We start from the raw sequence: 20000 nt of genomic DNA on the forward strand, positions 1-20000 counted from the left end.
CCCGCCCCGCCACGCACCCCAAGCCCGCACACAACCCCCCCCCTCCCCCCCCACCCGGCACTTCACGAGGGGCACGCTCCCCGCTCCCCGCTCCCCGCACCCGGCCAGATCCCACTGCACCGGCTGGAAGCCACGTCCCAGCTTTGCACCTTTCCTGAGACACCACCCACACCGGCACCCGCACCCGCACGGAGGGGTGGGGGGGTGTGCGGTGAGGGCGGGACCGGAGGCTGGCGCCCGGGGACTGGAGGGTGGGGGCTGGGTGGGTGGATGCGAGAACCAGGAGCGGGCGGGCGGGGCCGCGAGACCCCAGACTCCCACTCCGCCACACGCCTGGGCTCCCTGGGTCCTGGACCTCTCCCCTCCCTCGAGCCCTCATCCCCAGGCAGGGTCCCTGGCATTTCGCGAGGCCCCGCTAGGGCAGCGGGCTCGGGCTGTTGATGTTCACTGGGGGCGCTGGCGCCTCCGGGGTGGGTATGCACCAGGTGGGGCAGACGGGAGGAGAAGGCCGGGTGGCTGGCTGCGCTCGCCCTGGGGCTGGGGAGGAGGCGCCGACACCCCGGCGGGGCGGGCCCCGGAAGGCACGGCCGGCCGGATGCCCCACGCTCGCTTCCACCCTCTTGCCAGTGAGTAGCCCGACCTGGTGCGGTGACGTGCGGTCCGGTGCGGTGCCGGATGGAAGCGGAGGCGGGCGTGGGGCCAAGCCGGGAGCGGCCTGCAAGAGTCCCGGGATCGGAGAACGCCGGGGCTTGCGCCTCAGCGCCTTGCCAGGGTCCTCTTGCGCGGCCTCCGCCACCCGCCCGGGGCCCGCGGCGGAGGGCGGCGGCAGGCAGGCAGGCAGGCAGGCAGGCGCGTGCACGGGTGAAGCGCCGCACCCGCTGGGCTGGGGACGCGTGGAGCAGGCTCTTGAGGCGCCCAGCGCCAGCCGCCCGCGTCTACGGCCATACCACCCTGAACGCGCCCGATCTCGTCTGATCTCGGAAGCTAAGCAGGGTCGGGCCTGGTTAGTACTTGGATGGGAGACCGCCTGGGAATACCGGGTGCTGTAGGCTTTTTCGCTTTTGGCCTTTGGCCTTTGGCCTCCTTGACCTCTCCTTTGGCGCCCGCCGCCCCTCCCCCCCTCCCTCCCTGGGTCCCTCTCTCCCCAGGGAGCGCGGCTGCTGGGGCCAAACACATCCCAGCCACGGATCCCTCTGCCCCTCCCGGGCCAGCAAAGCAGCCTGGCCTGGCCTGGCCCGGCCCCGCCCCGCCCCGCCCCGCCACGCACCCCAAGCCCGCACACAACCCCCCCCCTCCCCCCCCACCCGGCACTTCACGAGGGGCACGCTCCCCGCTCCCCGCTCCCCGCACCCGGCCAGATCCCACTGCACCGGCTGGAAGCCACGTCCCAGCTTTGCACCTTTCCTGAGACACCACCCACACCGGCACCCGCACCCGCACGGAGGGGTGGGGGGGTGTGCGGTGAGGGCGGGACCGGAGGCTGGCGCCCGGGGACTGGAGGGTGGGGGCTGGGTGGGTGGATGCGAGAACCAGGAGCGGGCGGGCGGGGCCGCGAGACCCCAGACTCCCACTCCGCCACACGCCTGGGCTCCCTGGGTCCTGGACCTCTCCCCTCCCTCGAGCCCTCATCCCCAGGCAGGGTCCCTGGCATTTCGCGAGGCCCCGCTAGGGCAGCGGGCTCGGGCTGTTGATGTTCACTGGGGGCGCTGGCGCCTCCGGGGTGGGTATGCACCAGGTGGGGCAGACGGGAGGAGAAGGCCGGGTGGCTGGCTGCGCTCGCCCTGGGGCTGGGGAGGAGGCGCCGACACCCCGGCGGGGCGGGCCCCGGAAGGCACGGCCGGCCGGATGCCCCACGCTCGCTTCCACCCTCTTGCCAGTGAGTAGCCCGACCTGGTGCGGTGACGTGCGGTCCGGTGCGGTGCCGGATGGAAGCGGAGGCGGGCGTGGGGCCAAGCCGGGAGCGGCCTGCAAGAGTCCCGGGATCGGAGAACGCCGGGGCTTGCGCCTCAGCGCCTTGCCAGGGTCCTCTTGCGCGGCCTCCGCCACCCGCCCGGGGCCCGCGGCGGAGGGCGGCGGCAGGCAGGCAGGCAGGCAGGCAGGCGCGTGCACGGGTGAAGCGCCGCACCCGCTGGGCTGGGGACGCGTGGAGCAGGCTCTTGAGGCGCCCAGCGCCAGCCGCCCGCGTCTACGGCCATACCACCCTGAACGCGCCCGATCTCGTCTGATCTCGGAAGCTAAGCAGGGTCGGGCCTGGTTAGTACTTGGATGGGAGACCGCCTGGGAATACCGGGTGCTGTAGGCTTTTTCGCTTTTGGCCTTTGGCCTTTGGCCTCCTTGACCTCTCCTTTGGCGCCCGCCGCCCCTCCCCCCCTCCCTCCCTGGGTCCCTCTCTCCCCAGGGAGCGCGGCTGCTGGGGCCAAACACATCCCAGCCACGGATCCCTCTGCCCCTCCCGGGCCAGCAAAGCAGCCTGGCCTGGCCTGGCCCGGCCCCGCCCCGCCCCGCCCCGCCACGCACCCCAAGCCCGCACACAACCCCCCCCCTCCCCCCCCACCCGGCACTTCACGAGGGGCACGCTCCCCGCTCCCCGCTCCCCGCACCCGGCCAGATCCCACTGCACCGGCTGGAAGCCACGTCCCAGCTTTGCACCTTTCCTGAGACACCACCCACACCGGCACCCGCACCCGCACGGAGGGGTGGGGGGGTGTGCGGTGAGGGCGGGACCGGAGGCTGGCGCCCGGGGACTGGAGGGTGGGGGCTGGGTGGGTGGATGCCAGAACCAGGAGCGGGCGGGCGGGGCCGCGAGACCCCAGACTCCCACTCCGCCACACGCCTGGGCTCCCTGGGTCCTGGACCTCTCCCCTCCCTCGAGCCCTCATCCCCAGGCAGGGTCCCTGGCATTTCGCGAGGCCCCGCTAGGGCAGCGGGCTCGGGCTGTTGATGTTCACTGGGGGCGCTGGCGCCTCCGGGGTGGGTATGCACCAGGTGGGGCAGACGGGAGGAGAAGGCCGGGTGGCTGGCTGCGCTCGCCCTGGGGCTGGGGAGGAGGCGCCGACACCCCGGCGGGGCGGGCCCCGGAAGGCACGGCCGGCCGGATGCCCCACGCTCGCTTCCACCCTCTTGCCAGTGAGTAGCCCGACCTGGTGCGGTGACGTGCGGTCCGGTGCGGTGCCGGATGGAAGCGGAGGCGGGCGTGGGGCCAAGCCGGGAGCGGCCTGCAAGAGTCCCGGGATCGGAGAACGCCGGGGCTTGCGCCTCAGCGCCTTGCCAGGGTCCTCTTGCGCGGCCTCCGCCACCCGCCCGGGGCCCGCGGCGGAGGGCGGCGGCAGGCAGGCAGGCAGGCAGGCAGGCGCGTGCACGGGTGAAGCGCCGCACCCGCTGGGCTGGGGACGCGTGGAGCAGGCTCTTGAGGCGCCCAGCGCCAGCCGCCCGCGTCTACGGCCATACCACCCTGAACGCGCCCGATCTCGTCTGATCTCGGAAGCTAAGCAGGGTCGGGCCTGGTTAGTACTTGGATGGGAGACCGCCTGGGAATACCGGGTGCTGTAGGCTTTTTCGCTTTTGGCCTTTGGCCTTTGGCCTCCTTGACCTCTCCTTTGGCGCCCGCCGCCCCTCCCCCCCTCCCTCCCTGGGTCCCTCTCTCCCCAGGGAGCGCGGCTGCTGGGGCCAAACACATCCCAGCCACGGATCCCTCTGCCCCTCCCGGGCCAGCAAAGCAGCCTGGCCTGGCCTGGCCCGGCCCCGCCCCGCCCCGCCCCGCCACGCACCCCAAGCCCGCACACAACCCCCCCCCTCCCCCCCCACCCGGCACTTCACGAGGGGCACGCTCCCCGCTCCCCGCTCCCCGCACCCGGCCAGATCCCACTGCACCGGCTGGAAGCCACGTCCCAGCTTTGCACCTTTCCTGAGACACCACCCACACCGGCACCCGCACCCGCACGGAGGGGTGGGGGGGTGTGCGGTGAGGGCGGGACCGGAGGCTGGCGCCCGGGGACTGGAGGGTGGGGGCTGGGTGGGTGGATGCGAGAACCAGGAGCGGGCGGGCGGGGCCGCGAGACCCCAGACTCCCACTCCGCCACACGCCTGGGCTCCCTGGGTCCTGGACCTCTCCCCTCCCTCGAGCCCTCATCCCCAGGCAGGGTCCCTGGCATTTCGCGAGGCCCCGCTAGGGCAGCGGGCTCGGGCTGTTGATGTTCACTGGGGGCGCTGGCGCCTCCGGGGTGGGTATGCACCAGGTGGGGCAGACGGGAGGAGAAGGCCGGGTGGCTGGCTGCGCTCGCCCTGGGGCTGGGGAGGAGGCGCCGACACCCCGGCGGGGCGGGCCCCGGAAGGCACGGCCGGCCGGATGCCCCACGCTCGCTTCCACCCTCTTGCCAGTGAGTAGCCCGACCTGGTGCGGTGACGTGCGGTCCGGTGCGGTGCCGGATGGAAGCGGAGGCGGGCGTGGGGCCAAGCCGGGAGCGGCCTGCAAGAGTCCCGGGATCGGAGAACGCCGGGGCTTGCGCCTCAGCGCCTTGCCAGGGTCCTCTTGCGCGGCCTCCGCCACCCGCCCGGGGCCCGCGGCGGAGGGCGGCGGCAGGCAGGCAGGCAGGCAGGCAGGCGCGTGCACGGGTGAAGCGCCGCACCCGCTGGGCTGGGGACGCGTGGAGCAGGCTCTTGAGGCGCCCAGCGCCAGCCGCCCGCGTCTACGGCCATACCACCCTGAACGCGCCCGATCTCGTCTGATCTCGGAAGCTAAGCAGGGTCGGGCCTGGTTAGTACTTGGATGGGAGACCGCCTGGGAATACCGGGTGCTGTAGGCTTTTTCGCTTTTGGCCTTTGGCCTTTGGCCTCCTTGACCTCTCCTTTGGCGCCCGCCGCCCCTCCCCCCCTCCCTCCCTGGGTCCCTCTCTCCCCAGGGAGCGCGGCTGCTGGGGCCAAACACATCCCAGCCACGGATCCCTCTGCCCCTCCCGGGCCAGCAAAGCAGCCTGGCCTGGCCTGGCCCGGCCCCGCCCCGCCCCGCCCCGCCACGCACCCCAAGCCCGCACACAACCCCCCCCCTCCCCCCCCACCCGGCACTTCACGAGGGGCACGCTCCCCGCTCCCCGCTCCCCGCACCCGGCCAGATCCCACTGCACCGGCTGGAAGCCACGTCCCAGCTTTGCACCTTTCCTGAGACACCACCCACACCGGCACCCGCACCCGCACGGAGGGGTGGGGGGGTGTGCGGTGAGGGCGGGACCGGAGGCTGGCGCCCGGGGACTGGAGGGTGGGGGCTGGGTGGGTGGATGCGAGAACCAGGAGCGGGCGGGCGGGGCCGCGAGACCCCAGACTCCCACTCCGCCACACGCCTGGGCTCCCTGGGTCCTGGACCTCTCCCCTCCCTCGAGCCCTCATCCCCAGGCAGGGTCCCTGGCATTTCGCGAGGCCCCGCTAGGGCAGCGGGCTCGGGCTGTTGATGTTCACTGGGGGCGCTGGCGCCTCCGGGGTGGGTATGCACCAGGTGGGGCAGACGGGAGGAGAAGGCCGGGTGGCTGGCTGCGCTCGCCCTGGGGCTGGGGAGGAGGCGCCGACACCCCGGCGGGGCGGGCCCCGGAAGGCACGGCCGGCCGGATGCCCCACGCTCGCTTCCACCCTCTTGCCAGTGAGTAGCCCGACCTGGTGCGGTGACGTGCGGTCCGGTGCGGTGCCGGATGGAAGCGGAGGCGGGCGTGGGGCCAAGCCGGGAGCGGCCTGCAAGAGTCCCGGGATCGGAGAACGCCGGGGCTTGCGCCTCAGCGCCTTGCCAGGGTCCTCTTGCGCGGCCTCCGCCACCCGCCCGGGGCCCGCGGCGGAGGGCGGCGGCAGGCAGGCAGGCAGGCAGGCAGGCGCGTGCACGGGTGAAGCGCCGCACCCGCTGGGCTGGGGACGCGTGGAGCAGGCTCTTGAGGCGCCCAGCGCCAGCCGCCCGCGTCTACGGCCATACCACCCTGAACGCGCCCGATCTCGTCTGATCTCGGAAGCTAAGCAGGGTCGGGCCTGGTTAGTACTTGGATGGGAGACCGCCTGGGAATACCGGGTGCTGTAGGCTTTTTCGCTTTTGGCCTTTGGCCTTTGGCCTCCTTGACCTCTCCTTTGGCGCCCGCCGCCCCTCCCCCCCTCCCTCCCTGGGTCCCTCTCTCCCCAGGGAGCGCGGCTGCTGGGGCCAAACACATCCCAGCCACGGATCCCTCTGCCCCTCCCGGGCCAGCAAAGCAGCCTGGCCTGGCCTGGCCCGGCCCCGCCCCGCCCCGCCCCGCCACGCACCCCAAGCCCGCACACAATCCCCCCCTCCCCCCCCACCCGGCACTTCACGAGGGGCACGCTCCCCGCTCCCCGCTCCCCGCACCCGGCCAGATCCCACTGCACCGGCTGGAAGCCACGTCCCAGCTTTGCACCTTTCCTGAGACACCACCCACACCGGCACCCGCACCCGCACGGAGGGGTGGGGGGGTGTGCGGTGAGGGCGGGACCGGAGGCTGGCGCCCGGGGACTGGAGGGTGGGGGCTGGGTGGGTGGATGCGAGAACCAGGAGCGGGCGGGCGGGGCCGCGAGACCCCAGACTCCCACTCCGCCACACGCCTGGGCTCCCTGGGTCCTGGACCTCTCCCCTCCCTCGAGCCCTCATCCCCAGGCAGGGTCCCTGGCATTTCGCGAGGCCCCGCTAGGGCAGCGGGCTCGGGCTGTTGATGTTCACTGGGGGCGCTGGCGCCTCCGGGGTGGGTATGCACCAGGTGGGGCAGACGGGAGGAGAAGGCCGGGTGGCTGGCTGCGCTCGCCCTGGGGCTGGGGAGGAGGCGCCGACACCCCGGCGGGGCGGGCCCCGGAAGGCACGGCCGGCCGGATGCCCCACGCTCGCTTCCACCCTCTTGCCAGTGAGTAGCCCGACCTGGTGCGGTGACGTGCGGTCCGGTGCGGTGCCGGATGGAAGCGGAGGCGGGCGTGGGGCCAAGCCGGGAGCGGCCTGCAAGAGTCCCGGGATCGGAGAACGCCGGGGCTTGCGCCTCAGCGCCTTGCCAGGGTCCTCTTGCGCGGCCTCCGCCACCCGCCCGGGGCCCGCGGCGGAGGGCGGCGGCAGGCAGGCAGGCAGGCAGGCAGGCGCGTGCACGGGTGAAGCGCCGCACCCGCTGGGCTGGGGACGCGTGGAGCAGGCTCTTGAGGCGCCCAGCGCCAGCCGCCCGCGTCTACGGCCATACCACCCTGAACGCGCCCGATCTCGTCTGATCTCGGAAGCTAAGCAGGGTCGGGCCTGGTTAGTACTTGGATGGGAGACCGCCTGGGAATACCGGGTGCTGTAGGCTTTTTCGCTTTTGGCCTTTGGCCTTTGGCCTCCTTGACCTCTCCTTTGGCGCCCGCCGCCCCTCCCCCCCTCCCTCCCTGGGTCCCTCTCTCCCCAGGGAGCGCGGCTGCTGGGGCCAAACACATCCCAGCCACGGATCCCTCTGCCCCTCCCGGGCCAGCAAAGCAGCCTGGCCTGGCCTGGCCCGGCCCCGCCCCGCCCCGCCCCGCCACGCACCCCAAGCCCGCACACAACCCCCCCCCTCCCCCCCCACCCGGCACTTCACGAGGGGCACGCTCCCCGCTCCCCGCTCCCCGCACCCGGCCAGATCCCACTGCACCGGCTGGAAGCCACGTCCCAGCTTTGCACCTTTCCTGAGACACCACCCACACCGGCACCCGCACCCGCACGGAGGGGTGGGGGGGTGTGCGGTGAGGGCGGGACCGGAGGCTGGCGCCCGGGGACTGGAGGGTGGGGGCTGGGTGGGTGGATGCGAGAACCAGGAGCGGGCGGGCGGGGCCGCGAGACCCCAGACTCCCACTCCGCCACACGCCTGGGCTCCCTGGGTCCTGGACCTCTCCCCTCCCTCGAGCCCTCATCCCCAGGCAGGGTCCCTGGCATTTCGCGAGGCCCCGCTAGGGCAGCGGGCTCGGGCTGTTGATGTTCACTGGGGGCGCTGGCGCCTCCGGGGTGGGTATGCACCAGGTGGGGCAGACGGGAGGAGAAGGCCGGGTGGCTGGCTGCGCTCGCCCTGGGGCTGGGGAGGAGGCGCCGACACCCCGGCGGGGCGGGCCCCGGAAGGCACGGCCGGCCGGATGCCCCTCGCTCGCTTCCACCCTCTTGCCAGTGAGTAGCCCGACCTGGTGCGGTGACGTGCGGTCCGGTGCGGTGCCGGATGGAAGCGGAGGCGGGCGTGGGGCCAAGCCGGGAGCGGCCTGCAAGAGTCCCGGGATCGGAGAACGCCGGGGCTTGCGCCTCAGCGCCTTGCCAGGGTCCTCTTGCGCGGCCTCCGCCACCCGCCCGGGGCCCGCGGCGGAGGGCGGCGGCAGGCAGGCAGGCAGGCAGGCAGGCGCGTGCACGGGTGAAGCGCCGCACCCGCTGGGCTGGGGACGCGTGGAGCAGGCTCTTGAGGCGCCCAGCGCCAGCCGCCCGCGTCTACGGCCATACCACCCTGAACGCGCCCGATCTCGTCTGATCTCGGAAGCTAAGCAGGGTCGGGCCTGGTTAGTACTTGGATGGGAGACCGCCTGGGAATACCGGGTGCTGTAGGCTTTTTCGCTTTTGGCCTTTGGCCTTTGGCCTCCTTGACCTCTCCTTTGGCGCCCGCCGCCCCTCCCCCCCTCCCTCCCTGGGTCCCTCTCTCCCCAGGGAGCGCGGCTGCTGGGGCCAAACACATCCCAGCCACGGATCCCTCTGCCCCTCCCGGGCCAGCAAAGCAGCCTGGCCTGGCCTGGCCCGGCCCCGCCCCGCCCCGCCCCGCCACGCACCCCAAGCCCGCACACAACCCCCCCCCTCCCCCCCCACCCGGCACTTCACGAGGGGCACGCTCCCCGCTCCCCGCACCCGGCCAGATCCCACTGCACCGGCTGGAAGCCACGTCCCAGCTTTGCACCTTTCCTGAGACACCACCCACACCGGCACCCGCACCCGCACGGAGGGGTGGGGGGGTGTGCGGTGAGGGCGGGACCGGAGGCTGGCGCCCGGGGACTGGAGGGTGGGGGCTGGGTGGGTGGATGCCAGAACCAGGAGCGGGCGGGCGGGGCCGCGAGACCCCAGACTCCCACTCCGCCACACGCCTGGGCTCCCTGGGTCCTGGACCTCTCCCCTCCCTCGAGCCCTCATCCCCAGGCAGGGTCCCTGGCATTTCGCGAGGCCCCGCTAGGGCAGCGGGCTCGGGCTGTTGATGTTCACTGGGGGCGCTGGCGCCTCCGGGGTGGGTATGCACCAGGTGGGGCAGACGGGAGGAGAAGGCCGGGTGGCTGGCTGCGCTCGCCCTGGGGCTGGGGAGGAGGCGCCGACACCCCGGCGGGGCGGGCCCCGGAAGGCACGGCCGGCCGGATGCCCCACGCTCGCTTCCACCCTCTTGCCAGTGAGTAGCCCGACCTGGTGCGGTGACGTGCGGTCCGGTGCGGTGCCGGATGGAAGCGGAGGCGGGCGTGGGGCCAAGCCGGGAGCGGCCTGCAAGAGTCCCGGGATCGGAGAACGCCGGGGCTTGCGCCTCAGCGCCTTGCCAGGGTCCTCTTGCGCGGCCTCCGCCACCCGCCCGGGGCCCGCGGCGGAGGGCGGCGGCAGGCAGGCAGGCAGGCAGGCAGGCGCGTGCACGGGTGAAGCGCCGCACCCGCTGGGCTGGGGACGCGTGGAGCAGGCTCTTGAGGCGCCCAGCGCCAGCCGCCCGCGTCTACGGCCATACCACCCTGAACGCGCCCGATCTCGTCTGATCTCGGAAGCTAAGCAGGGTCGGGCCTGGTTAGTACTTGGATGGGAGACCGCCTGGGAATACCGGGTGCTGTAGGCTTTTTCGCTTTTGGCCTTTGGCCTTTGGCCTCCTTGACCTCTCCTTTGGCGCCCGCCGCCCCTCCCCCCCTCCCTCCCTGGGTCCCTCTCTCCCCAGGGAGCGCGGCTGCTGGGGCCAAACACATCCCAGCCACGGATCCCTCTGCCCCTCCCGGGCCAGCAAAGCAGCCTGGCCTGGCCTGGCCCGGCCCCGCCCCGCCCCGCCCCGCCACGCACCCCAAGCCCGCACACAACCCCCCCCCTCCCCCCCCACCCGGCACTTCACGAGGGGCACGCTCCCCGCTCCCCGCTCCCCGCACCCGGCCAGATCCCACTGCACCGGCTGGAAGCCACGTCCCAGCTTTGCACCTTTCCTGAGACACCACCCACACCGGCACCCGCACCCGCACGGAGGGGTGGGGGGGTGTGCGGTGAGGGCGGGACCGGAGGCTGGCGCCCGGGGACTGGAGGGTGGGGGCTGGGTGGGTGGATGCGAGAACCAGGAGCGGGCGGGCGGGGCCGCGAGACCCCAGACTCCCACTCCGCCACACGCCTGGGCTCCCTGGGTCCTGGACCTCTCCCCTCCCTCGAGCCCTCATCCCCAGGCAGGGTCCCTGGCATTTCGCGAGGCCCCGCTAGGGCAGCGGGCTCGGGCTGTTGATGTTCACTGGGGGCGCTGGCGCCTCCGGGGTGGGTATGCACCAGGTGGGGCAGACGGGAGGAGAAGGCCGGGTGGCTGGCTGCGCTCGCCCTGGGGCTGGGGAGGAGGCGCCGACACCCCGGCGGGGCGGGCCCCGGAAGGCACGGCCGGCCGGATGCCCCACGCTCGCTTCCACCCTCTTGCCAGTGAGTAGCCCGACCTGGTGCGGTGACGTGCGGTCCGGTGCGGTGCCGGATGGAAGCGGAGGCGGGCGTGGGGCCAAGCCGGGAGCGGCCTGCAAGAGTCCCGGGATCGGAGAACGCCGGGGCTTGCGCCTCAGCGCCTTGCCAGGGTCCTCTTGCGCGGCCTCCACCACCCGCCCGGGGCCCGCGGCGGAGGGCGGCGGCAGGCAGGCAGGCAGGCAGGCAGGTGCGTGCACGGGTGAAGCGCCGCACCCGCTGGGCTGGGGACGCGTGGAGCAGGCTCTTGAGGCGCCCAGCGCCAGCCGCCCGCGTCTACGGCCATACCACCCTGAACGCGCCCGATCTCGTCTGATCTCGGAAGCTAAGCAGGGTCGGGCCTGGTTAGTACTTGGATGGGAGACCGCCTGGGAATACCGGGTGCTGTAGGCTTTTTCGCTTTTGGCCTTTGGCCTTTGGCCTCCTTGACCTCTCCTTTGGCGCCCGCCGCCCCTCCCCCCCTCCCTCCCTGGGTCCCTCTCTCCCCAGGGAGCGCGGCTGCTGGGGCCAAACACATCCCAGCCACGGATCCCTCTGCCCCTCCCGGGCCAGCAAAGCAGCCTGGCCTGGCCTGGCCCGGCCCCGCCCCGCCCCGCCCCGCCACGCACCCCAAGCCCGCACACAATCCCCCCCTCCCCCCCCACCCGGCACTTCACGAGGGGCACGCTCCCCGCTCCCCGCTCCCCGCACCCGGCCAGATCCCACTGCACCGGCTGGAAGCCACGTCCCAGCTTTGCACCTTTCCTGAGACACCACCCACACCGGCACCCGCACCCGCACGGAGGGGTGGGGGGGTGTGCGGTGAGGGCGGGACCGGAGGCTGGCGCCCGGGGACTGGAGGGTGGGGGCTGGGTGGGTGGATGCCAGAACCAGGAGCGGGCGGGCGGGGCCGCGAGACCCCAGACTCCCACTCCGCCACACGCCTGGGCTCCCTGGGTCCTGGACCTCTCCCCTCCCTCGAGCCCTCATCCCCAGGCAGGGTCCCTGGCATTTCGCGAGGCCCCGCTAGGGCAGCGGGCTCGGGCTGTTGATGTTCACTGGGGGCGCTGGCGCCTCCGGGGTGGGTATGCACCAGGTGGGGCAGACGGGAGGAGAAGGCCGGGTGGCTGGCTGCGCTCGCCCTGGGGCTGGGGAGGAGGCGCCGACACCCCGGCGGGGCGGGCCCCGGAAGGCACGGCCGGCCGGATGCCCCACGCTCGCTTCCACCCTCTTGCCAGTGAGTAGCCCGACCTGGTGCGGTGACGTGCGGTCCGGTGCGGTGCCGGATGGAAGCGGAGGCGGGCGTGGGGCCAAGCCGGGAGCGGCCTGCAAGAGTCCCGGGATCGGAGAACGCCGGGGCTTGCGCCTCAGCGCCTTGCCAGGGTCCTCTTGCGCGGCCTCCGCCACCCGCCCGGGGCCCGCGGCGGAGGGCGGCGGCAGGCAGGCAGGCAGGCAGGCAGGCGCGTGCACGGGTGAAGCGCCGCACCCGCTGGGCTGGGGACGCGTGGAGCAGGCTCTTGAGGCGCCCAGCGCCAGCCGCCCGCGTCTACGGCCATACCACCCTGAACGCGCCCGATCTCGTCTGATCTCGGAAGCTAAGCAGGGTCGGGCCTGGTTAGTACTTGGATGGGAGACCGCCTGGGAATACCGGGTGCTGTAGGCTTTTTCGCTTTTGGCCTTTGGCCTTTGGCCTCCTTGACCTCTCCTTTGGCGCCCGCCGCCCCTCCCCCCCTCCCTCCCTGGGTCCCTCTCTCCCCAGGGAGCGCGGCTGCTGGGGCCAAACACATCCCAGCCACGGATCCCTCTGCCCCTCCCGGGCCAGCAAAGCAGCCTGGCCTGGCCTGGCCCGGCCCCGCCCCGCCCCGCCCCGCCACGCACCCCAAGCCCGCACACAACCCCCCCCCTCCCCCCCCACCCGGCACTTCACGAGGGGCACGCTCCCCGCTCCCCGCTCCCCGCACCCGGCCAGATCCCACTGCACCGGCTGGAAGCCACGTCCCAGCTTTGCACCTTTCCTGAGACACCACCCACACCGGCACCCGCACCCGCACGGAGGGGTGGGGGGGTGTGCGGTGAGGGCGGGACCGGAGGCTGGCGCCCGGGGACTGGAGGGTGGGGGCTGGGTGGGTGGATGCGAGAACCAGGAGCGGGCGGGCGGGGCCGCGAGACCCCAGACTCCCACTCCGCCACACGCCTGGGCTCCCTGGGTCCTGGACCTCTCCCCTCCCTCGAGCCCTCATCCCCAGGCAGGGTCCCTGGCATTTCGCGAGGCCCCGCTAGGGCAGCGGGCTCGGGCTGTTGATGTTCACTGGGGGCGCTGGCGCCTCCGGGGTGGGTATGCACCAGGTGGGGCAGACGGGAGGAGAAGGCCGGGTGGCTGGCTGCGCTCGCCCTGGGGCTGGGGAGGAGGCGCCGACACCCCGGCGGGGCGGGCCCCGGAAGGCACGGCCGGCCGGATGCCCCACGCTCGCTTCCACCCTCTTGCCAGTGAGTAGCCCGACCTGGTGCGGTGACGTGCGGTCCGGTGCGGTGCCGGATGGAAGCGGAGGCGGGCGTGGGGCCAAGCCGGGAGCGGCCTGCAAGAGTCCCGGGATCGGAGAACGCCGGGGCTTGCGCCTCAGCGCCTTGCCAGGGTCCTCTTGCGCGGCCTCCACCACCCGCCCGGGGCCCGCGGCGGAGGGCGGCGGCAGGCAGGCAGGCAGGCAGGCAGGTGCGTGCACGGGTGAAGCGCCGCACCCGCTGGGCTGGGGACGCGTGGAGCAGGCTCTTGAGGCGCCCAGCGCCAGCCGCCCGCGTCTACGGCCATACCACCCTGAACGCGCCCGATCTCGTCTGATCTCGGAAGCTAAGCAGGGTCGGGCCTGGTTAGTACTTGGATGGGAGACCGCCTGGGAATACCGGGTGCTGTAGGCTTTTTCGCTTTTGGCCTTTGGCCTTTGGCCTCCTTGACCTCTCCTTTGGCGCCCGCCGCCCCTCCCCCCTCCCTCCCTGGGTCCCTCTCTCCCCAGGGAGCGCGGCTGCTGGGGCCAAACACATCCTAGCCACGGATCCCTCTGCCCCTCCCGGGCCAGCAAAGCAGCCTGGCCTGGCCTGGCCCGGCCCCGCCCCGCCCCGCCCCGCCACGCACCCCAAGCCCGCACACAACCCCCCCCCTCCCCCCCCACCCGGCACTTCACGAGGGGCACGCTCCCCGCTCCCCGCACCCGGCCAGATCCCACTGCACCGGCTGGAAGCCACGTCCCAGCTTTGCACCTTTCCTGAGACACCACCCACACCGGCACCCGCACCCGCACGGAGGGGTGGGGGGGGTGTGCGGTGAGGGCGGGACCGGAGGCTGGCGCCCGGGGACTGGAGGGTGGGGGCTGGGTGGGTGGATGCGAGAACCAGGAGCGGGCGGGCGGGGCCGCGAGACCCCAGACTCCCACTCCGCCACACGCCTGGGCTCCCTGGGTCCTGGACCTCTCCCCTCCCTCGAGCCCTCATCCCCAGGCAGGGTCCCTGGCATTTCGCGAGGCCCCGCTAGGGCAGCGGGCTCGGGCTGTTGATGTTCACTGGGGGCGCTGGCGCCTCCGGGGTGGGTATGCACCAGGTGGGGCAGACGGGAGGAGAAGGCCGGGTGGCTGGCTGCGCTCGCCCTGGGGCTGGGGAGGAGGCGCCGACACCCCGGCGGGGCGGGCCCCGGAAGGCACGGCCGGCCGGATGCCCCACGCTCGCTTCCACCCTCTTGCCAGTGAGTAGCCCGACCTGGTGCGGTGACGTGCGGTCCGGTGCGGTGCCGGATGGAAGCGGAGGCGGGCGTGGGGCCAAGCCGGGAGCGGCCTGCAAGAGTCCCGGGATCGGAGAACGCCGGGGCTTGCGCCTCAGCGCCTTGCCAGGGTCCTCTTGCGCGGCCTCCGCCACCCGCCCGGGGCCCGCGGCGGAGGGCGGCGGCAGGCAGGCAGGCAGGCAGGCGCGTGCACGGGTGAAGCGCCGCACCCGCTGGGCTGGGGACGCGTGGAGCAGGCTCTTGAGGCGCCCAGCGCCAGCCGCCCGCGTCTACGGCCATACCACCCTGAACGCGCCCGATCTCGTCTGATCTCGGAAGCTAAGCAGGGTCGGGCCTGGTTAGTACTTGGATGGGAGACCGCCTGGGAATACCGGGTGCTGTAGGCTTTTTCGCTTTTGGCCTTTGGCCTTTGGCCTCCTTGACCTCTCCTTTGGCGCCCGCCGCCCCTCCCCCCTCCCTCCCTGGGTCCCTCTCTCCCCAGGGAGCGCGGCTGCTGGGGCCAAACACATCCCAGCCACGGATCCCTCTGCCCCTCCCGGGCCAGCAAAGCAGCCTGGCCTGGCCTGGCCCGGCCCCGCCCCGCCCCGCCCCGCCACGCACCCCAAGCCCGCACACAACCCCCCCCCTCCCCCCCCACCCGGCACTTCACGAGGTGCACGCTCCCCGCTCCCCGCACCCGGCCAGATCCCACTGCACCGGCTGGAAGCCACGTCCCAGCTTTGCACCTTTCCTGAGACACCACCCACACCGGCACCCGCACCCGCACGGAGGGGTGGGGGGGTGTGCGGTGAGGGCGGGACCGGAGGCTGGCGCCCGGGGACTGGAGGGTGGGGGCTGGGTGGGTGGATGCGAGAACCAGGAGCGGGCGGGCGGGGCCGCGAGACCCCAGACTCCCACTCCGCCACACGCCTGGGCTCCCTGGGTCCTGGACCTCTCCCCTCCCTCGAGCCCTCATCCCCAGGCAGGGTCCCTGGCATTTCGCGAGGCCCCGCTAGGGCAGCGGGCTCGGGCTGTTGATGTTCACTGGGGGCGCTGGCGCCTCCGGGGTGGGTATGCACCAGGTGGGGCAGACGGGAGGAGAAGGCCGGGTGGCTGGCTGCGCTCGCCCTGGGGCTGGGGAGGAGGCGCCGACACCCCGGCGGGGCGGGCCCCGGAAGGCACGGCCGGCCGGATGCCCCACGCTCGCTTCCACCCTCTTGCCAGTGAGTAGCCCGACCTGGTGCGGTGACGTGCGGTCCGGTGCGGTGCCGGATGGAAGCGGAGGCGGGCGTGGGGCCAAGCCGGGAGCGGCCTGCAAGAGTCCCGGGATCGGAGAACGCCGGGGCTTGCGCCTCAGCGCCTTGCCAGGGTCCTCTTGCGCGGCCTCCGCCACCCGCCCGGGGCCCGCGGCGGAGGGCGGCGGCAGGCAGGCAGGCAGGCAGGCAGGCGCGTGCACGGGTGAAGCGCCGCACCCGCTGGGCTGGGGACGCGTGGAGCAGGCTCTTGAGGCGCCCAGCGCCAGCCGCCCGCGTCTACGGCCATAGCACCCTGAACGCGCCCGATCTCGTCTGATCTCGGAAGCTAAGCAGGGTCGGGCCTGGTTAGTACTTGGATGGGAGACCGCCTGGGAATACCGGGTGCTGTAGGCTTTTTCGCTTTTGGCCTTTGGCCTTTGGCCTCCTTGACCTCTCCTTTGGCGCCCGCCGCCCCTCCCCCCCTCCCTCCCTGGGTCCCTCTCTCCCCAGGGAGCGCGGCTGCTGGGGCCAAACACATCCCAGCCACGGATCCCTCTGCCCCTCCCGGGCCAGCAAAGCAGCCTGGCCTGGCCTGGCCCGGCCCCGCCCCGCCCCGCCCCGCCACGCACCCCAAGCCCGCACACAACCCCCCCCCTCCCCCCCCACCCGGCACTTCACGAGGGGCACGCTCCCCGCTCCCCGCTCCCCGCACCCGGCCAGATCCCACTGCACCGGCTGGAAGCCACGTCCCAGCTTTGCACCTTTCCTGAGACACCACCCACACCGGCACCCGCACCCGCACGGAGGGGTGGGGGGGTGTGCGGTGAGGGCGGGACCGGAGGTTGGCGCCCGGGGACTGGAGGGTGGGGGCTGGGTGGGTGGATGCGAGAACCAGGAGCGGGCGGGCGGGGCCGCGAGACCCCAGACTCCCACTCCGCCACACGCCTGGGCTCCCTGGGTCCTGGACCTCTCCCCTCCCTCGAGCCCTCATCCCCAGGCAGGGTCCCTGGCATTTCGCGAGGCCCTGCTAGGGCAGCGGGCTCGGGCTGTTGATGTTCACTGGGGGCGCTGGCGCCTCCGGGGTGGGTATGCACCAGGTGGGGCAGACGGGAGGAGAAGGCCGGGTGGCTGGCTGCGCTCGCCCTGGGGCTGGGGAGGAGGCGCCGACACCCCGGCGGGGCGGGCCCCGGAAGGCACGGCCGGCCGGATGCCCCACGCTCGCTTCCACCCTCTTGCCAGTGAGTAGCCCGACCTGGTGCGGTGACGTGCGGTCCGGTGCGGTGCCGGATGGAAGCGGAGGCGGGCGTGGGGCCAAGCCGGGAGCGGCCTGCAAGAGTCCCGGGATCGGAGAACGCCGGGGCTTGCGCCTCAGCGCCTTGCCAGGGTCCTCTTGCGCGGCCTCCGCCACCCGCCCGGGGCCCGCGGCGGAGGGCGGCGGCAGGCAGGCAGGCAGGCAGGCAGGCGCGTGCACGGGTGAAGCGCCGCACCCGCTGGGCTGGGGACGCGTGGAGCAGGCTCTTGAGGCGCCCAGCGCCAGCCGCCCGCGTCTACGGCCATACCACCCTGAACGCGCCCGATCTCGTCTGATCTCGGAAGCTAAGCAGGGTCGGGCCTGGTTAGTACTTGGATGGGAGACCGCCTGGGAATACCGGGTGCTGTAGGCTTTTTCGCTTTTGGCCTTTGGCCTTTGGCCTCCTTGACCTCTCCTTTGGCGCCCGCCGCCCCTCCCCCCCTCCCTCCCTGGGTCCCTCTCTCCCCAGGGAGCGCGGCTGCTGGGGCCAAACACATCCCAGCCACGGATCCCTCTGCCCCTCCCGGGCCAGCAAAGCAGCCTGGCCTGGCCTGGCCCGGCCCCGCCCCGCCCCGCCCCGCCACGCACCCCAAGCCCGCACACACCCCCCCCCTCCCCCCCCACCCGGCACTTCACGAGGGGCACGCTCCCCGCTCCCCGCTCCCCGCACCCGGCCAGATCCCACTGCACCGGCTGGAAGCCACGTCCCAGCTTTGCACCTTTCCTGAGACACCACCCACACCGGCACCCGCACCCGCACGGAGGGGTGGGGGGGTGTGCGGTGAGGGCGGGACCGGAGGCTGGCGCCCGGGGACTGGAGGGTGGGGGCTGGGTGGGTGGATGCGAGAACCAGGAGCGGGCGGGCGGGGCCGCGAGACCCCAGACTCCCACTCCGCCACACGCCTGGGCTCCCTGGGTCCTGGACCTCTCCCCTCCCTCGAGCCCTCATCCCCAGGCAGGGTCCCTGGCATTTCGCGAGGCCCCGCTAGGGCAGCGGGCTCGGGCTGTTGATGTTCACTGGGGGCGCTGGCGCCTCCGGGGTGGGTATGCACCAGGTGGGGCAGACGGGAGGAGAAGGCCGGGTGGCTGGCTGCGCTCGCCCTGGGGCTGGGGAGGAGGCGCCGACACCCCGGCGGGGCGGGCCCCGGAAGGCACGGCCGGCCGGATGCCCCACGCTCGCTTCCACCCTCTTGCCAGTGAGTAGCCCGACCTGGTGCGGTGACGTGCGGTCCGGTGCGGTGCCGGATGGAAGCGGAGGCGGGCGTGGGGCCAAGCCGGGAGCGGCCTGCAAGAGTCCCGGGATCGGAGAACGCCGGGGCTTGCGCCTCAGCGCCTTGCCAGGGTCCTCTTGCGCGGCCTCCGCCACCCGCCCGGGGCCCGCGGCGGAGGGCGGCGGCAGGCAGGCAGGCAGGCAGGCAGGCGCGTGCACGGGTGAAGCGCCGCACCCGCTGGGCTGGGGACGCGTGGAGCAGGCTCTTGAGGCGCCCAGCGCCAGCCGCCCGCGTCTACGGCCATACCACCCTGAACGCGCCCGATCTCGTCTGATCTCGGAAGCTAAGCAGGGTCGGGCCTGGTTAGTACTTGGATGGGAGACCGCCTGGGAATACCGGGTGCTGTAGGCTTTTTCGCTTTTGGCCTTTGGCCTTTGGCCTCCTTGACCTCTCCTTTGGCGCCCGCCGCCCCTCCCCCCCTCCCTCCCTGGGTCCCTCTCTCCCCAGGGAGCGCGGCTGCTGGGGCCAAACACATCCCAGCCACGGATCCCTCTGCCCCTCCCGGGCCAGCAAAGCAGCCTGGCCTGGCCTGGCCCGGCCCCGCCCCGCCCCGCCCCGCCACGCACCCCAAGCCCGCACACACCCCCCCCCTCCCCCCCCACCCGGGACTTCACGAGGGGCACGCTCCCCGCTCCCCGCTCCCCGCACCCGGCCAGATCCCACTGCACCGGCTGGAAGCCACGTCCCAGCTTTGCACCTTTCCTGAGACACCACCCACACCGGCACCCGCACCCGCACGGAGGGGTGGGGGGGTGTGCGGTGAGGGCGGGACCGGAGGCTGGCGCCCGGGGACTGGAGGGTGGGGGCTGGGTGGGTGGATGCGAGAACCAGGAGCGGGCGGGCGGGGCCGCGAGACCCCAGACTCCCACTCCGCCACACGCCTGGGCTCCCTGGGTCCTGGACCTCTCCCCTCCCTCGAGCCCTCATCCCCAGGCAGGGTCCCTGGCATTTCGCGAGGCCCCGCTAGGGCAGCGGGCTCGGGCTGTTGATGTTCACTGGGGGCGCTGGCGCCTCCGGGGTGGGTATGCACCAGGTGGGGCAGACGGGAGGAGAAGGCCGGGTGGCTGGCTGCGCTCGCCCTGGGGCTGGGGAGGAGGCGCCGACACCCCGGCGGGGCGGGCCCCGGAAGGCACGGCCGGCCGGATGCCCCACGCTCGCTTCCACCCTCTTGCCAGTGAGTAGCCCGACCTGGTGCGGTGACGTGCGGTCCGGTGCGGTGCCGGATGGAAGCGGAGGCGGGCGTGGGGCCAAGCCGGGAGCGGCCTGCAAGAGTCCCGGGATCGGAGAACGCCGGGGCTTGCGCCTCAGCGCCTTGCCAGGGTCCTCTTGCGCGGCCTCCACCACCCGCCCGGGGCCCGCGGCGGAGGGCGGCGGCAGGCAGGCAGGCAGGCAGGCAGGCGCGTGCACGGGTGAAGCGCCGCACCCGCTGGGCTGGGGACGCGTGGAGCAGGCTCTTGAGGCGCCCAGCGCCAGCCGCCCGCGTCTACGGCCATACCACCCTGAACGCGCCCGATCTCGTCTGATCTCGGAAGCTAAGCAGGGTCGGGCCTGGTTAGTACTTGGATGGGAGACCGCCTGGGAATACCGGGTGCTGTAGGCTTTTTCGCTTTTGGCCTTTGGCCTTTGGCCTCCTTGACCTCTCCTTTGGCGCCCGCCGCCCCTCCCCCCCTCCCTCCCTGGGTCCCTCTCTCCCCAGGGAGCGCGGCTGCTGGGGCCAAACACATCCCAGCCACGGATCCCTCTGCCCCTCCCGGGCCAGCAAAGCAGCCTGGCCTGGCCTGGCCCGGCCCCGCCCCGCCCCGCCCCGCCACGCACCCCAAGCCCGCAC

General features: G+C 73.6%; 16 non-coding genes across 16 annotated transcripts; all 16 read left to right on the forward strand.

Moving 5' to 3' along the window:
* Nucleotides 1-933: 933 nt before the first annotated feature.
* On the forward strand, nt 934-1052 carry LOC131493946 (5S ribosomal RNA). Its single transcript, XR_009253019.1, has one exon. It is a non-coding gene; the product is annotated as a 5S ribosomal RNA (ribosomal RNA).
* Nucleotides 1053-2183: 1131 nt separating this feature from the next.
* Nucleotides 2184-2302, forward strand: LOC131493947 (5S ribosomal RNA). Its single transcript, XR_009253020.1, has one exon. It is a non-coding gene; the product is annotated as a 5S ribosomal RNA (ribosomal RNA).
* A 1131-nt stretch (nt 2303-3433) lies between these two features.
* Nucleotides 3434-3552, forward strand: LOC131493949 (5S ribosomal RNA). The gene has a single exon (XR_009253022.1). It is a non-coding gene; the product is annotated as a 5S ribosomal RNA (ribosomal RNA).
* A 1131-nt stretch (nt 3553-4683) lies between these two features.
* LOC131493950 (5S ribosomal RNA) lies at nt 4684-4802 on the forward strand. The gene has a single exon (XR_009253023.1). It is a non-coding gene; the product is annotated as a 5S ribosomal RNA (ribosomal RNA).
* Nucleotides 4803-5933: 1131 nt separating this feature from the next.
* On the forward strand, nt 5934-6052 carry LOC131493951 (5S ribosomal RNA). Its single transcript, XR_009253024.1, has one exon. It is a non-coding gene; the product is annotated as a 5S ribosomal RNA (ribosomal RNA).
* Nucleotides 6053-7182: 1130 nt separating this feature from the next.
* LOC131493952 (5S ribosomal RNA) lies at nt 7183-7301 on the forward strand. The gene has a single exon (XR_009253025.1). It is a non-coding gene; the product is annotated as a 5S ribosomal RNA (ribosomal RNA).
* A 1131-nt stretch (nt 7302-8432) lies between these two features.
* LOC131493953 (5S ribosomal RNA) lies at nt 8433-8551 on the forward strand. The gene has a single exon (XR_009253026.1). It is a non-coding gene; the product is annotated as a 5S ribosomal RNA (ribosomal RNA).
* Nucleotides 8552-9675: 1124 nt separating this feature from the next.
* On the forward strand, nt 9676-9794 carry LOC131493954 (5S ribosomal RNA). Its single transcript, XR_009253027.1, has one exon. It is a non-coding gene; the product is annotated as a 5S ribosomal RNA (ribosomal RNA).
* A 1131-nt stretch (nt 9795-10925) lies between these two features.
* LOC131493955 (5S ribosomal RNA) lies at nt 10926-11044 on the forward strand. Its single transcript, XR_009253028.1, has one exon. It is a non-coding gene; the product is annotated as a 5S ribosomal RNA (ribosomal RNA).
* Nucleotides 11045-12174: 1130 nt separating this feature from the next.
* Nucleotides 12175-12293, forward strand: LOC131493956 (5S ribosomal RNA). Its single transcript, XR_009253029.1, has one exon. It is a non-coding gene; the product is annotated as a 5S ribosomal RNA (ribosomal RNA).
* Nucleotides 12294-13424: 1131 nt separating this feature from the next.
* Nucleotides 13425-13543, forward strand: LOC131493957 (5S ribosomal RNA). The gene has a single exon (XR_009253030.1). It is a non-coding gene; the product is annotated as a 5S ribosomal RNA (ribosomal RNA).
* A 1120-nt stretch (nt 13544-14663) lies between these two features.
* On the forward strand, nt 14664-14782 carry LOC131493958 (5S ribosomal RNA). Its single transcript, XR_009253031.1, has one exon. It is a non-coding gene; the product is annotated as a 5S ribosomal RNA (ribosomal RNA).
* A 1123-nt stretch (nt 14783-15905) lies between these two features.
* LOC131494170 (5S ribosomal RNA) lies at nt 15906-16024 on the forward strand. The gene has a single exon (XR_009253235.1). It is a non-coding gene; the product is annotated as a 5S ribosomal RNA (ribosomal RNA).
* A 1131-nt stretch (nt 16025-17155) lies between these two features.
* LOC131493961 (5S ribosomal RNA) lies at nt 17156-17274 on the forward strand. The gene has a single exon (XR_009253033.1). It is a non-coding gene; the product is annotated as a 5S ribosomal RNA (ribosomal RNA).
* Nucleotides 17275-18404: 1130 nt separating this feature from the next.
* Nucleotides 18405-18523, forward strand: LOC131493962 (5S ribosomal RNA). The gene has a single exon (XR_009253034.1). It is a non-coding gene; the product is annotated as a 5S ribosomal RNA (ribosomal RNA).
* Nucleotides 18524-19653: 1130 nt separating this feature from the next.
* Nucleotides 19654-19772, forward strand: LOC131493963 (5S ribosomal RNA). Its single transcript, XR_009253035.1, has one exon. It is a non-coding gene; the product is annotated as a 5S ribosomal RNA (ribosomal RNA).
* Nucleotides 19773-20000: the final 228 nt, after the last annotated feature.

This window comes from Neofelis nebulosa, chromosome 13 (genome assembly GCF_028018385.1).
Source record: "Neofelis nebulosa isolate mNeoNeb1 chromosome 13, mNeoNeb1.pri, whole genome shotgun sequence".
Classification (NCBI taxonomy): Eukaryota; Metazoa; Chordata; class Mammalia; order Carnivora; family Felidae; genus Neofelis; species Neofelis nebulosa.